At 32.1% G+C, this 17,314-nt stretch overlaps 1 protein-coding gene across 17 annotated transcripts in view; it reads left to right on the top strand.

The window, feature by feature from the left end:
* ZNF644 (zinc finger protein 644) overlaps nucleotides 1-17,314 on the top strand; it is a 97,979-nt gene that overhangs the window by 57,355 nt on the left and 23,310 nt on the right. For 2 of the 17 annotated variants that reach the window (XM_016134301.2, XM_016134300.2), the window contains exon 3: nucleotides 13,876-13,966. The exons of the other annotated variants lie outside the window; for them this stretch is intronic. The gene's annotated coding sequence lies outside the window, so the exon portion shown is untranslated. The remainder of the gene's footprint in view (nucleotides 1-13,875; nucleotides 13,967-17,314) is intronic. 17 annotated transcript variants of the gene reach the window in all.

Here is a 17,314-nt window from a genome sequence, read left to right as displayed (position 1 = left end):
TATTATTAAGAAAATAGTTGTGATTTTGATGATTCCCTAGTAGAATTTCAGGGATCCCCAGGGGATCTGCAGACTTCACTTTTGGGACCTGTTGCCCTAGAGATTGCAACATGCAACCTTGGCTTCTAAGAGTCTGATTCAAAGTTATTTTGTATCAGATGATGCAAGGAACCTAAAACGTTTTAATTCTATTAATTCCCCTTTAATTCCATTAATCCCCTGTTTACCCTTTGCTCAATTTATTTTCTATAATACTTATGTATTTTGTAACTCCATGTGTACTTTAACCTCCATAAAACAGCATCAATATTTTTGTCATATTTAAAATTTGCCCACATAGTTATTTTTATCACTTTTTCTTCTGCATCTTCAGTTCTCCATCTGTGATTTTTTTTTTTTTTCTAAAGAACATCCTTTAGTATATAACCTTTGGTGTAGATTTGTGCTGAGAAATCCTCTCAGATTGTGTTGTCTGGTCATGTTCTGTATTTCACCACTTTCGAATTCTAGTTTCCTAATGGTTAGAATTCTGGATGGGCAGCTTTTTTTCTTTCTTTCTTTCTTTTTTTTTTTAACAAGGATATTATTCTTTTGTGTTTTGTCTTCTTTCGTTTCTGTTGAGAAATTAGCTTGGTCTTATCAGTGCCTTTGAGCCAAAATGACGAGCAATATGACCTGTAGTTAAATAAGTTTTTTACACACACTACAGGGAACCTGTTTGTCTTTTTAAGAGGGTATTTGGTAGAACCTATGATAGGATTTGGACTTTGCTTGGGTAATTTTAGAGAGGTTCTAAGGAAGTAGAAGTTTGCTCTAAATTTGATGATGTCAGAGCATAGGGGCATTTTATGATTGCCATCTTTCCTTTTTAATTGAGGTGAAATTCACATAGCATACATTAATCATTTTAAGTGTACAATTTAGTGATACTTGGTATATTAGAGTATGATGCAACCATCCACTCTTTAGTTCAAAACTGTTTCAACACCCTTGTATCCATTAAGTAATCATTTCTTATTCACCCCTTCCACTATCACCTGGTACCCTTTACATTCTGGCTCTGGATTTGCCTGTTCTTAATACTTCATATTAAAGGAATTATGCAATATGTGACCTTTGTATATGGCTTCTTTCTCAGCATAATGTTTTCAAGTTTCATGCAAGTTGTAATATGTACTTCTTTTTTGGCTATTATGAATAATGATACTATAAACATTCATGTACAAGTTTCTTTGTGTACATGTATTCTCATTTCTTCTGGGTGTATATATCTGGGAGTTAAATAGCTGGGTCATATGTAATTCTATGTCCCCTTTTTTAGGAAACACCAAATTTTTCTATTGCAGATGTACCCTTTTACATTCTCACCAGCAATGTTTGAGGGTCTGTATTTCTCCACATTACATCAACTTTTGCTATTTTCCGGTTGTTGTGGTTGCTTTTTTGTTTTTTGTTTGTTTAATTAAAGCTATTTGAAGGGGTGCGAAGTAGTATCTCATTATAGTTTTCATTTGAGTTTTCTTCATGACCAAGATGTTGAACATGTTTTCCTGTGTTTCTTGGCTGTTTGTATATCTTCTTTTAAGAAATGTCTATTCAGGGCTTTGGCCCATTTTTTAAAAATTTGGTGGCTTGTCTTTTTGTTGAATTGGTTGTATATTCAGGATAGTAAACCCTTATCAAATATATCTTTATACTGTCCTTTGATGCACAAGTTTTTTATTTCGATGAAGTCCAAATTATATATTTTTTCTTTTGTTCATCATGCTTTTGCTGTCAAATCTAAGAATCCACTGCCAAATCTAAAGTCATCCAGATCCATCCCTAGGCCTTCTTCTAAGAGCTTTACAGATTTAGTTCTTATATTTACATGTTGAACCGTTTTGATTTAATTTCTGTACATGATATGAGATAGAGGTCCAACTTTATTTGCACGTGACTGTTTAGTTTTCCCAGCACCATTTGTTGAAAAGACTTATTTTTTCCCATTGAATGATCTTGGCAGCTTTGTTAAAAATTAGTTGGCGACAGATGTTTGGGTTTACTTCTGGGTTCGCAAATCTATTCTAATTGATCTATATGTCCGCACTGATCTGTATGTACCACACTGATTATAGTAGCATTGTAGTAAATTATTAAATCAGTGAGCCTTTCTACTTTATTTCTTTTTCAATATTGTTTTAGCCCTTTAGGACCTCTTTTAGTTCCATATGAATTTGAGGATAAGCTTATCTATTTCTGGGGGCTGGGGGGTGGGGAAGACCATTAGAATTTTGATGAGGATTGCATTGAACCTGTAGATCACTTTGGAAAGTTTTGCCATTTTAACAATATTTCATCTTCAAATCCATTAACATGGATGGCTTTCCATTTATTTAAGCCTCCTTTAATTTCTTTCAGCATATTTTGTTTTCCGTTTTTAAGTTTTGCTTCCTTGGTTGTGTTTATCCTTAGGTATTTTATTTTGGAAGCTTTTGTAATTATTTAAATTATTTTCTTAATTTCATTTTTAGATCATTCATTGCTGGCATAGAGAAACATGACTGATTTTTGTATGTTGATCTTATACCTGCAAGTTTGCTGAATTTGTTTATTATATTAGTTCTAGTAGTTTTCGTTTTTGTTTTTATTTGGTATGGAATGTCTGGGAGATTCTGTATGTAGAATCATGTCATCTGTAAATAAAGATAGCTTTATTTTCTTCCTTTCTAACTTGGATGCCTTTAATTTTACTTGCATAATTGCTGTGTCCAGTACGATATTGGAAAGCAGTGATGAAAGCAGCCAGTCTTGTCTTGTTACTGATCTTAGGGGGAAAGCTTTGTCTTTCACTGTTGATGTGTATAGTGTTAGCGTGGGTTTTTCATGGATGCCTTTCATCGTGTTAAGGAAATTTCCTTCTATTCCTGGTTTGCTCAATATTTTTATCATGAAACAGTGTTGCATTTTTGTCAAGTGTTCTTTATGCATTTGTGGAGGTGACCATGTATTTTTTTCCCTTTGTTCTATTAACAGGAAGTATTACATTGATTACTTTTCTTATCGAACCATCTTTGCACACCCAGAATAAATCCCACTTGGTTATGATATATAATCCTTTTGTATGCTGTTGGATTTCAGTTTGGTAGTATTTCGTTGAGGATTTTTGCATGTATAGTCATAAGAGTCTGTAGTTTTCTTTTGGTATTTTTGTCTGGCTTTGTTTTAAGTTAATGCCTCCTAGATTGCGTTAGTAAGTGTTTTCTCTTTTTGGGAGAATTTGTGAAAGACTGGAGTTAATTCTCTAAATGGTAGAATTTACCAGTGGAATCATCTGGCCCTGGACTTTTCCTTTTTGGTATATTTTCAATTATTAGTTCAATCTCTTTGCCTGTTACACATCTGTATAGATTTTCTGTTTCCTCTTGAGTCAGATATGATCATTTTTGTGTTTCTAGGAATTTTTTCATTTCATCTGAGCTATCTAATTTGTTGACATCCAGTCGTTCACAGTATTCTGTGACAGTCCTTTTAATTTCTCTAAGGTCTGTATAATGTTCCTACATTTGTTTCTGAATTTAGTTATTTGCATTTTCTTCCTTAGTAAATTTCTTTGTTAATTTTGTTGATCTTTTAAAAGAACCAACTTTTGATTTGATTCTCTCTTTTTATATTCTTTTATCTATATTCTTACACATATTATTTTCTTCTTTCTGCTGGCTTTGAGTTTAGTTTGCTCTTTTTCTAGTTTCTTAATGTGTAAAGCTCAGTTCTTGATTTGAGATTTTTTTTAAATGTAGACATTTATAGCTATACGTTTCTCTCCAAACACTGCTTTTGCTACATTCCATAAGTTTTGATATGTTGCGTTTTGTTTTCATTCATCTCAAGATTGCCTTCTTAATAAATTTTAACTGTAGGGAAGCCAAAATGAGGCTGGGATAAACTTATAATTGGTAAAGAGGGTAGCAGTCAACTCATTTAGTGAGAAATAGGGATGTTTCATAGTTTGTGTTACACAATGATCTTGTCAAGTTCACAGGAAAACAATGTTCTTTAGCCTAAAGTATCAGATTATTTCTTGGATGTTGGGAGCTCCTTTTTTTCTGTGAATAATTTTAATATTTTTCTCATCTTTTGTTGTCATCAGTTTTAATGCGATGTATCTATATGTAGTTTTCTTTTTATTTATCCATCTTAGAATTCTGGTGTTTCTGGCAACTGTAGCTTGATATCTTTTGTCAGTTTTAGAAAATTGTCATCCATTATCTCTTCAAGTTTTGCTCTGGTCTACTTTCTCTCTCCTCTGCTTCTGGGATTTCCATTAAATATATGCTAGATCTTCCCACTGTATGCTTTTTCAGCCTTCTTTTCTCTATTTTTCCATCTTTTTTGTCTCTCCCTGTTCTTTCTAGATACTTTGTTCTGACCTTTTTCTAGTTTACTAATTAACTACTTTTGTTTTGTTTTGTTTTAGTAGATGCTCTGTTTTTGTTGTTTTATTGAAATACAATTGACATACTAATTAACTCTTTAATTGTATTTAATTTTTAGTTTTGTTGCATGGTATCCAGAGAATATGATTTACATGATTTCTATTTCTGTTGGAAATTTTCTGTGATCTTTATAATATATAGTCAGATTTCATAAATGTTCACTTTTATTTTGAAATAAGAACATCTGTTTCTATATAGGAGGTGGGTCAGGGAGCTAGATGAAAAAGGTGATGGGATTAAGTACACATTGATAGTTACAAAATAGTCATGGGAATATAAATTACAGCATAAGGAATATAGTCAGTAAATTGTGGTAACTATGGTGCCAGGTGGATACTAGACTCATCAAGTGATCACTTTGTACATTATATAAATTTATAACCACTATACTGTACAACTGAGACTAACATAAAATAATACTATATGTCAACTGTAATTGAAAAATTAAAAATAAAGAATGTTTGTTTCTTGTATAGAATTCTCTATGTATTTGATCAGTGGTCTTGAAAAATTTTTTTATATCCTCTAAAAGAATTTTGGAATACTGCCATTTTTAATTTTTTTTTTCTCCGTGAGGAAAAAAACGCAGCCATTTAAGGGTTTTGAGGAACATTATCTATCTTAGATTTGAAAACAATCTGATTATGGTGTTGAGATAAACAGTAGGTGGGCAAGGGTAGATGCACCAGGTTAAGAAACTGTTGAAATAATACAGAAGAGAGATATTAGTAGACTTGAGTGTAGCAGTAGGGGAAGTGATTGGATTCTGGATGTAATTTGAAGGCAGCGATAGGATTTCCTGATAGTTTGGATATGAGGTGTGAATAAAAGAATAAAAAAATTGCTTCAAGGTTATTGACCTGAGTGACTGATGGAGATGGAGAAGGATGCAGATTTGTGTTTGGGAACCTTTCTTTTGTAAAGGGAGAGAAGGGTGATCTTGAAAGAGGAGCTCGGGTTAAGAAAACTAGAATATTCTCCTTGATCTGTTGACTGTTGGAGAGAAGTGTTTAAGGTCTCTCTTTGTGACTGTGAGTTTCTCCTAATACTTATAAAAGTTTATGGTTTATGTACTTTGTGGCCATTTTGTTGTATGTAAAGGAATTCATCAATGTTATTTTCTTGGTAAATCTTATAAATGTATATAATATTAATTGGTATACTTTGTTAATAAATAATATTCATCTTTAGTGGATTTGGTGCTTTTTGTCTTAAATTTCATTTGATTTTTCTGATAGTAGAGACATCTTTTCACCAACATTTGTCTAGTTTATTTTCTGTCACCTTATTTGTCATCTTGGTATTTCTTTTGTAAACAAATAACATTTTAAAAAATAAAACAAAACATATGAATGCCTTTTTCTTAATATATGAACTTTTTACATTTATCGTGAATACTGACATGTTTGGACTTTTTCTGCTTTTTATTTTTTCTTTGCTATGTTCTGTTGTTGATTTTTATTTTTATTGGATCAAATTTTCTTTTTAATTCTAGAGATTTGAAATTATATATCTTATTTCATTAGTTACCCTTAACATTTTAACACATTTTTCAAAAGTCAGTGCCCACCAGTCTAACTACCCATACTGAAAGTGTTTTAGGGATCTTAGTTCTCGTGTTATTATATATTATATACTTTTAATAAGAATCTATTTTGAACAATTATCAACAGTTATATTTAATTGGATGTTTTAGTGGTTTATTTGCTTACTAATTTTATTGATTTTCTTATGTCTTCTTTTTTTATATAGTCTCTTCTCTCTATGCCTGAATATCTCCATGAGTAATTCTCCCATTTATAGACAGTAAACTTTTGGAATCCTTGCTTGTTCAAAAGTGTCTGTGTTTTGTTGTGATATTTAAATGTTAGTTTAGCTAGTTATAGAATTCTGGCTTGAAAACTTTTCACGTAAGATCCAGTATGATACTGGCAAAAATTACAAGAATGTGGGGAAACAGGAATTCTTATATGTTGGAAGTAGACATGCATTTTGATAAAAATTTAGGGGAATGATTTGGAAATGTACATTAAACTAAAAAAATACACATACAATTTTTAAAGAGCCTATATTATTGCAATAAAAACTACTGTAAGGCTATAAATGGATATTTATTGTAGCATGTGTATAATTTCAGTTCTGTAAACATAAACACAAAACATAGATACATACATGTATATGTTTATATGAATAAGAAAAAGAAGGATTCACCTAGTAACATTGGAAGACAGTGGATAAGATAGAGAAAATTGCAACAAGTATGTTCTCCTTTTGTAATTTTTTAAGACAGATTTAATTTTTAAAAAAATCATTTTCCTCAGAAGTCTGACAGCACTACTGATCATGAATTGTGTATTCTTGTTCATTTATAGATAGTCTAGTTTTTGTTTTGTTTTCTGGAAATTAGTTCTGACATTTTCCCAGGACTTGTCAATTGGCATGTCTTTTTATTTGTCCTCTTGAGCCCTGTTAATTTGAATATTTCTTTGTTTCTTGAGTTCTGAAATTTTTTTTGTGTGTCCTCTTCTCCATTTCTGGTTTCTTCTAAAATTCTCATGTAGTATAATTTGTGGATCTAGACTTTGTGTCTCCTAACTTTTCTCTTATTCTTTTTTTTTTCATTCCTTTCTTGCCCCTTTAAAGAAATATCAATGTTCATGAGAAATACTTCATTTCATTAGGCTTCTCTGCTCTGCTGTTCCACTCACCTTTAGAGGGTCATTTTTGTTTTTCAGTTTTTTCAGTAGTTTTTCAGAGTTGTCAGCCTCCCACTCAAAACACATTGTACTTCTTAATTTAAAACACATTATAGGAAGTTACTCTGCTCAGAGGATCCCCTGAAACTCCCACTCTCCCAACTCACGACCACACCCAAGCCACATCCAGGTATGCCCTTGCTTAGTCAGGTTCTCCTTGCTGAACAGTGCCTAGATTCACAGTGTTAGGCGCTGGCCTCGGTTTCTGATGTTGCCTTTTGAGGCAACTATAAGCACAGCATCTGTGGATTGCTTGCTGAATCTTAACAAGTGGCCCCAGTGGAGCACAGGCTTGGGATAAATTTGGCCTACAGCTGAACCCTTCTCAGGGCTGTGCCACTGGACACCTACTTCACAAATCCACATGAATAAGACCGGGAGACTTAGGAGCTTTGCTTAGTGCATAGAAACAGACATGGAAAGGCAGCCAAAATGGTAAGACAAAGAAGCAGAAACCATATGAGAGAACAGAATAGAGATCCAGAAATAAGGGAGTCAAGCAGTCTAACAGATACAGAGTTCAAAACACTGGTTATAAAATGCTTAATGAACTTAGGGGAAGTGTAGATGAATTCAGTGAGAACTTCAACAAAGAGATAAAAACATAAAAATGGAAATGGAAATTATAAAAGAGAACTAGTCTGAAATGAAGAAAGAGCATGTTATCTGAGATGAGAAGTATATGAAATGAAGTAAACAGTCAATAAAGAAGAGGATCTTACCACCGATATAGAGGATGAGGAAGCCGAGAACACTCAATCAGAATGGCAAGAAAAAAGAAGCCAAGATATTAAAGGTAAAAATATCTGTCTCGTCGAGGTACTGGAAGGAAAACGATGTTGAACAGCTATTTAAAGAAATAATGATGGAAAACTTCCCTAACCTGGTAAAGGAAATAGACATAAAAACCCAGTAAGCTCAGAGAGTCCCCAAAATCAGTATCCCAAAGAGGCCCACACCAAGACACATCATAATTAAAATGCTAAATGTTAAATACAAAGAGCACATCTTAAAAGCAGCAAGAGAAAAGCAGTTACCTACAAGGGAACACTCATAAGACTGGCAGCTGATTTCTCAAAAGAAAAAATGCAGGACAGAAAGGCATGGCACAAAATATTTGATAGATGAAAACCCAGGATCTACAACCAAGAATACTTTATACCGCAAAGCTATCATTCAGAGTCGAAGGACAGATAAAGAGCTTCCCAGACAAAAATAAGTTAAGTAATTTATCACCACCAAGCCAGTATTACAGGAAATGTTGGAGGAACTTCTTTAAGGAGAAAAAACATGTATCAAAAATAGGAGTAAAGAATGGTAACAACAACATTCTTATCAATAATTACCTCATATGGAAAAGAGTTAAGTGTTCCAGCCAAAAGAAAGAGTGGCTGAATGGATAAGAAAACAAGATCCCTACATATGGTGCCTACAAGAGACTCACTTCAGATTAAAAGACACATGCACACTAAAAGGAAGGAGATGGAAAAAGATATTACCTTGATGGACCTAGAGGGTATTTTGCTGAATGAAATGGATCAGGTAAAGACAAATTATCACATGATTCACGTACATGTGGAATCTAAAGAACAAAATCATCAACAACAACAAGCAGAAATATGTGAAATCTAAAGAACAAGTAAACAACAAAAGAAGTAATAAACTCATAGATACAGATAATATTTTGAGGGCTACTAGATGGGAGGGGGATAGCAGGTGGGGAAAAAAGGCAAAAAGCATTAAGAGGCACAAATGGATAGTTGCAGAATAGACGTGGAGATGTTGTTTGTAGCATGAGGAAGATAGTTAATAATATGTAAGGGGGAAAGAAGTACTAGATTTAGTGGGGTGACCACTTTACAAGTTATGTGGATCTCTGATTACTAGGTTGTACAACTGAAACTGGTATATATTTTGTGCCAGCTATAATTGAAAAAAAAAACTCAATGAATTGTACGGTGTAAATATGAGCAACTAGTTGTCTATTACATGTCAATAAAGGGGGGTGGGGAATGGACCACAATTTAGAATCTGAGGATATTAAGTATATTTTGAGTATATTTCTTTTTATTCTTCTAGTGATTAAACTTATAATTTTAACAAACATTCAATTTCTTATATTTCAGTCACTATTAATAATAAGTATAACCTCAGAGATAAAATAATGAAAATATACAACACGAATTTCAATCATTTTCAGATCCTCACACACTCAGCCTTTTGGAAAAATTTTTCTGAGATGGTGGTGAGTGGTAAACTTTTAGAGGCTGTGTGCCTCACATTTGACTATTCTGTAATGTTTCTCTATATGGAATTCTTGAGTCATAATAAAGTTTACCCCAAACTCTGAAGTCATTGCTCCATTAACTTAACACTTAGTCTTGACATTGAAAAATCTGATGCTATTCTAATTCATATTCTTTTGTATAAAACCTGTTTTTAGTTTTTTTGTTTACTTGATTGTTTTATTTGAGATTATTATTTCATTCGTTTTAGCAGCCCATGTCTGTGACTTTTCTAGCTATGATTTTTATCTGCCTTGGTATGTCTTTCTCTTCTAGTCCATCTGCTTTCACTTCATTGGTGTTTCATGAGAAGGGAAAGATCAGTTCATGTCCTTCATAGACCCTGAGGAATCAGAAACTTTTAAATCCTCAGTGACCATGTTCTTTTTCCTTAGAGCACTCGATCCAGCACTGTAATTCCTCTCTTTATTGCTTATTGAATATCATCTCACTGAAGCTCTGCTTTATTCCCGCGAGAGTGTTAACTGTTCTAGCCCCAGCAACTCAAGATATGCTTCTTCTGACTCTTTAGCATTTATCCATTTATTGTACCCTAAGAGTGGTATAAAGTACCAGGTATCTCACCCCAGAATAAATTTCTGCTTGTAAGGGCTTCCTTTATCACTAGGAGCAGTGCACAAACTTATCATGATGTTCTGTAAATGAAACAAGTTAATGGCAAGAGTCATAGGGAATTAACACTTAATGAGTAATTACTAGATGGTAGGCCCTGTGCTACATGTTTTATGTACAGTCCTTTAAATAGGTATTATCCTTGTTTCATTGATGAAGCCATGGAAGTTTAAGGAAAGTGGAGTAACTTTGCCTTAAGCTAAAAGTCATGGATTCATTTTTCAAACCCAAGTATGTCTACCTCCAGAGTCACTTGGCACTATACTATAAAATTTAGCCAAAACTCTCCTTTTTTGTGAGGCTTTTCTCAGTCATGGTATTTTATAGGACTTTCTACCTCCTCTGAAATATAGAATGTGTAATCCATATTACTCAACTGGGGACATAATGTATTACTTTTTATTGATAGCTTTTTTATAGATATGTGTCCTGTATAGTCTTCCTTACTTAGAGAACAATACAGTAAAACAAACTACCAGCAATATTTTTTGACTAGTTAATATTAAGAGAAACTAAAAATTTCCCTGAAATTATCCCAATTTTTAATGTACTTTCGTCATCTTTTATAAAACAGTAATTTAAAATTATTGATAACATTTTGGTTTTATAGATCGGTAAATTGGAAATCATGAGTTCTGTAAATCTTTTATGGTTTAAAATTGCTGCTCTTAACCATGCCATCCTTCTCTCTTTACATGAGTACACCTGAAAGAAATTTTTTAAAATCGTAACTATTCGAATAAAGCTATACATTTGATTACTGATAAGCACTTGCATTTTCTAAATACTACATAGTGTTTTCTTTAACATTTTGGTGAAATTTTGTATTAAATTCACAGTAAATAAATGTCTCTGGTTTTATAAATGAACCTCAAAATTGAATATGCAATAAGTAAAAACTTGTTTTCAACTCAAATGTTATATCAGAGAAAAGTAGTGCCCGACTTGTGATTTACTATCACAAATTACACATACACACACACACACACACACACACACACACACATTTTAAGACTAATATGAGAGAGGCGCATGTTACTGTATACTTTGTTTCAAGGAAAGCAAATTTCTCGTATTTGAGTTATTAGCAAGTGAAGATAATTGAAGAGTAGTGATTACCTTCCAATACTTTTCTTAGAAGTTAATAGATTTGGGGGAGCCGATTTTAGAGAAAGGGAAAAAATATAAGTTGAGTAAGTGGTAATATCGATAGAATAGTTCACATTCAATAAACATATTTCATACAAAATTTCTTCTTTTTTCATTTTTCAATGAGTGTCAGTTTCCAATATAAATATATGTAAATTTGAATTTTCATACTAGAGTTTAAATACGTGTAGTACAGGTGAAAGTTTATTCACTACAGTTTATCACAATATTTTTAAAAATAATCTGAATTCCCTTTCAATAAAATTAAATTATAATTCAGTGAAATAAAATTTATTCTCTGGATGGTCATCATGTTTATGTTTACTTTCCATAGACTAAATAATTTTGTATTTTCTAAATATGATTAATATGTGATTAGCAAATGAATTAATGTAATCTTTATGAATTTTTTAAAAATAAACTCTTTAAAAATGTATATACAGATGAATATGTGAAGTTTTGAATTTGAAAGAGCAAAAATGTTTGAGTAAAAGAAGAAACTAGCATAACATTTGTGATGTTCCGGGCAATCTGTTAAGGCACAAATTATCCTTTCAGCTGTTAAAAGGAATTTCTTGGAAGCCACAATTGTTTGCATTTGTAGTCATGCCACTAACTTCAGTGTGTATATTCTTGTGGACCTTGATCCTGTGGAATCCTACATGGTTGGGGCAGAAGTTTTATCAGCAACATTATGGACATTCTTAGCTTTTAAGTTCTTAAACAAATTTCTAGCCTTTCCTGAATAACCATTAAGCAAGTATAGATGTCTGGCGTTGAAACCGATTTTGTACTCAAAAGCTTCCCTTGTCACATTTCCTTATCTGTTGCTGATTATTGTCAGTATAAACACAGTAATTTTTAATGGTGGAATTCTCTTTGTCTTTCAGAATATTTTTAACTCTAAAGCAGTTCATTCTATATGTGCATATATAATATTTATCTTACCACTTTGGGTATTTTTTATTATCTCTGTTTTCACTTCTAATATTGTTATATGTTGTTTCTTCCTAGGACTTTTAATATTCTTCTTTTGCACTTATTGGAAATGATGGGTTAATACTTGTAAAATATTTCAAAACTAGCCCAAACAGCAAACTGTTCATGCACTGAAGAACACCAAAAAAACAAAATTAAATAACAGTTATGGCAAATAATACTGTCTTTGTTGGTGGAGGGCAAAGATGACACTACTTCTGAAGTGTGGAATTGACACATTTTTCACTTGTGTTAATTATACAATTGTCAAAAGTTTGATTGGTTTAAAAAACATATAAAGAAATTATAATTCTTTAATTTAAAAAAAATGAATTATTCTTGCTAGAACCATGTGCATCATGTACCCTATCAAAACAAAGATGATTGCTTATCTTGCTTTGACCATGTAAAAGCGTAAATGCAACAAGCAGTCATTCCATGCTGAATATGACATACCACTCTCCTTTGGTTGCAACTATAATTTGTTCCCTTGCCTCCTTCAACTGTAAAATTCTTGATTAGGTCTTAACCGCTGATTAGTGACTACCGTTCGTTTTTCTACTACAGTAGCTTATCGTATTATATGATTTTGTCAGATTGTTAAAGGTATGCCTCCCCTTACCTTTGTCCTTCTTTTATTTTAGTTACTTGCTTCAATTTTACTATAAAGCAGCCTCTTGATATGTATCTGATTATATTTTGTATTTAGTATACTTTGCATTCAGAATCACTTTGTGTTGCTAGGTGCTTTTGATCTAGTACCTTACTATTTGTAACACCTTTTTATTAAAGAATAAAGATAAATACATGGTATCAGAAACAAAACTATTTAAGTTCACTGTTATTTGGTCTTAGGTGGCAAAATCACATTAGTTTGTCATGGCAGTGCCACATGCTGTTGGCAAGAAAGCATTTTGTGCCCATTGTATTTTTGTTTTTCTTTTTCTGCTCATTATCTATGTATTTTGTAGATGTTCAAACTCAGTGACTTTGCAGGGGATAAGGGATTGCCAATAGAAAAACCTCTTTGTAGTTTTCATGGTGAAAATTAGCTCCGTGGCCTCTAGTCATTTGGAGCCATACTTTTTCTTGTTCAGAAATCAAGTTAACTAAAGGATTATTTCAGGTAATTTTGAATTTAGAGAATGTTTTTGAAGTACAGTTGTGTATTTCACTTCTAATTTTAGCTCATTTCAAGTAATATTAAATGTTAATAATGTAATAATCAAACATTAATGATATACAGTACATATGAGAACATACCTTAGAAATCATTTTATTCAATTTCTAATGCCTTATAGTCCGCTCTGCATTGTTCCTGACAAATAGTTCAACCTGCTGAGTCACTCAATTCATTGTTGTTTAAGACCATCCTTTGCAATATTGAATGACTCCTATTTTTAGTTTTTCTTACTCGTGAGATGAAATCCACATTTTTCTGATTCAGACACGTTAATTCTGTGTTCTTCCTTCTATACCCTGAACCTTCAAACATTTGAAAATTGTTAATTGTATTGGCTAATAGTTAGGCTAAACATACCAAGTTTTCTCTTTACTATATGGCATGCTGAATATTCTTATGAATGTTGTATTTTTTAGTGTTTCCTCTCAGTGTGACACCCAGAGTAAGATACTACCTGGCTGATACGGTCGTATGGTCTGCTCTGTCTTCACTTGCATTGTAAACTAGGTGAGACTTGGGTATATATGTTTGTACATTGTGTATAGTATATATAGGCCTAAATACTGCAGTAATTTTAGATGTAGTATTTGAGTTAATTAAGATTTGTTTTTCAATTAGAATGACAGTTGTGAATTGTTTTCTCTTCTTAACCTAACCTAGTCTCATCTATGACTGACTAAAGTTGTCGTGTGTTCTCAGGGATAATTTAAATGAATATAGGGTTTGTGAAGATCTGACAAATCCTAACCGTAACTCAGCTAGTGGGTGTCATCATAACTTATTTATAGCTTCTTGTGTAATATAGTTATTAACGAATTAATGTAGAACCAGAGCAAATTGTACTATATTTTTGTGTGAAATTGTACTACATGACCAAGGTTGGCATTATGCAATAAGTACCCACAAAATATTAACCTGCTTGCAATAAATACAATTAATAATGTACATAAAAGAATGAAATTAAGCTAATTTTATATCAAAAAAGAATTATTCATGAACAGAAAGTGGACAGCATAGATTTGATGACAGGAAGGTTGTATCTAATCTGAATTACTGAGTGACCTAGGAAGCTTGCTCAGAGGGATTACAGAATAATTATGTTAATATGCAATTATCACCTCATTTCTTCTGTAGTAACCTCAAGATGTAGTGTAGTGAGGGTGTTATAGCAAGTGCTGATAGTTTGCAAAAATACTGATGTTTGAGATTTCTGAGACAATAAGTCTAGCTTGCGGCATATAAGTGATGATCTGTCATCTTGAAGACAGATCTGACCTTTGTACTTTTTTTTAATGCTCACAGTATATAACTACAGGCAGTTATAGCTGTAGAACTCATTATGATTTTCTAGAAAGTGAAATGTTTTATGTAGATTAAAAATTCCATTTGCAGCTTTTTATAAAGTGAGTGATTTTTTTTTAAAGAACATTTTAAAATTCAGTTAAAGGAAAATTTTTACAATTATATCATTACACAGAAGATTAAAATTATAGTGTCTAAACAGTTTATAAAAGATTCTAATTGGTAGAGCAAATTCATTGAAATTTAGGGAGTCTAAACAATGTAACATTAGTTTATTTATTCATTAGTTTTATTTTTTAAAACTTAATAATGCCTACCTTAAAATATGTCCTCTACTTAGTTATATTAACATAAACTGCTGTTGATAGCTCCATTGTGTATATTTGACTATATAAAGGTAGTTGGAAAAGCTGTATCAGACAATGCAAAATTAGCTTGTAGATCAAATGTTTTCTTGCCTGGATGCCACATTGCTATGCATTAATGTAGGAAAATAATTTTTGATGTCAAGATTCTAGGTCCATTATTCAGTGCAACATCTTTTGATGATCCATTGTTCTTCATTGTAATTCAGTGCAACAGCTATGAGTCTTGAATACTGTTAAGAAAAAAAGTATTTTGAACATTTTTCAGTCAAAATGTATTCTGAAAATTAAAACAGGAAAATTTTTCATTGTTACTAAAATATTACCTTACTGAGTTAATTTCTTATAGCATACTTTTTAACTGATGGAGTACATTTTTAATCATGTGCTAATAAAAAATTCTGAAAAAGAATTAACTTCTCTGTTTTTTTAAGTAGAGATAATCATTAGTTTAGGAGCAAGTAAGGCATATTTCATTATGTAGGTGTGAAGGAAAACTTTTGATTATTAAAGACCTCATTTTATATTTTAACAATATTTTGTAAAGATCTGTGTACACATATATTCTTTCTATATTTTTAAGCAAAACAGTTTGGTATCTTCAAAACTTGAACTTACCAAATTCTGGTAATGAGGATGCAGTCTTCAAGCCGACATGATATTCTCATAGCTTGTCACCCTGCTGTTCAGGGGGTACCAATGAAGTCGCTTTAAATGGGAAGCGTCTGTTCCATCTCTGAACCTCTAACACCAGAACAGATGGGTAGAACATGGAACATGGAAGGTTTTACCTCTGAGGTGGTAACAGTGAAGCCACTCATTAACACTGAATTTACCACTTCGTTAGCAACGTTGCTTCCTGTTGAGAAAAGCTAATATAGGCTTTCAAATTGACTAAGCTTATATTTGTCTACCTCTGTGATTATAATAAGTAGGAACAGAAATTCAGTGTCTTTCAGTCTGGTTGTTAAAAAATTCTGTTGTCCATTTAAGATTTGTGAGATTGTTCCTATTCGAGCATATAACTTTTTACACCCAATTTAATGAGAAATCTCAGGAATAAATAATAGTATAGCATCAGTGTTTGCTTTTCATTTCATTGACATTTGCACACTCTTTCATAACACATGTTTATGTGCTGCCCATTTTTAACTTCTGTGTATGTGATGTAGAGACTCCTGCTGGGTGCTACATTAACACCATTTTGGGGTGATATCATTGAATATGATCTTATTGGAAGTTTATTTTTATTACTACAAAAGTTTACCAACCTCAAAACAGAATTCTAAGACCTATGAGGGGTGGAAAAATGATTGTTGGTATAAATAATAATACCAAAGAAGTATATTTGTAGTATTTATTTGTAATGTGTGTTGTATTAAAGAACACATCTGTTCATAAGATAAGGTCATATTTATAAGGGCTTGTTCAAAGTTATGAAATAATTAGAAATAGTTTTCATTTTTGAACTAGACTTAATATTTTAAAGCATGCAGTTGGTAGCATAAAAGTCATTAGAAATAATAGTTTATTGAAAATGTTTTAATTTATTGAAAATGTTTTCAATTTCTAAATATTGGATTATTAATTCCTAAAATTGGATTGTCTATCCTAAAATGGTATTACTCTTTCAAATTAAAAAGACTATATAAGAACAACAGAAGACTCTTCTTTATCTGAGGGCAGGCCCTAATCTGTCTGGTTTACAACTGTATCCCTAAAACTAGAGCAGAGCTTGGCACATAATCAGGTCTTAATAAATATTTGGAGAATGAATGAACTGTACTTACTACTATGTACAAAAGGAAAAGAAAAATGGAATTTTATGCTGGTATTTCATATAGTTAATACCTGGGGTTGCCAAATAGCAGGTTCTTCAAATCATACTTGAGGATTATTGGATATTTTGAAGGCCTCACTACAATTGATAAGAAATCAGAACCATGATGGAATTTGCATTATTTGAATAGGGAGTCTAAATTCCATAGGAAGAAAACTATTTTTCTTCTTCTACTTTAAGAATTTTTGCTTTGATTTTGTAGTTGTGTTTTCATTTGCTCAACACTTTAGTACTTTATTCAACAAGTATTGCCTGAGCACCAAGGCCAAGCACTATGTTAGGTTCCAGAGATATGAAAGTGATTAGGTCACAGTCCGTGTTCTCCAAGAGCTTACATTTTTCCAAAAA

The sequence above is a fragment of the Rousettus aegyptiacus genome, unplaced genomic scaffold, assembly GCF_014176215.1.
Source record: "Rousettus aegyptiacus isolate mRouAeg1 unplaced genomic scaffold, mRouAeg1.p scaffold_m13_p_1, whole genome shotgun sequence".
In the NCBI taxonomy this organism is placed as follows: domain Eukaryota; kingdom Metazoa; phylum Chordata; class Mammalia; order Chiroptera; family Pteropodidae; genus Rousettus; species Rousettus aegyptiacus.
The sequence above is the reverse complement of the archived record's forward strand: the minus strand, read 5'-3'. Positions and strand labels throughout refer to the sequence as shown.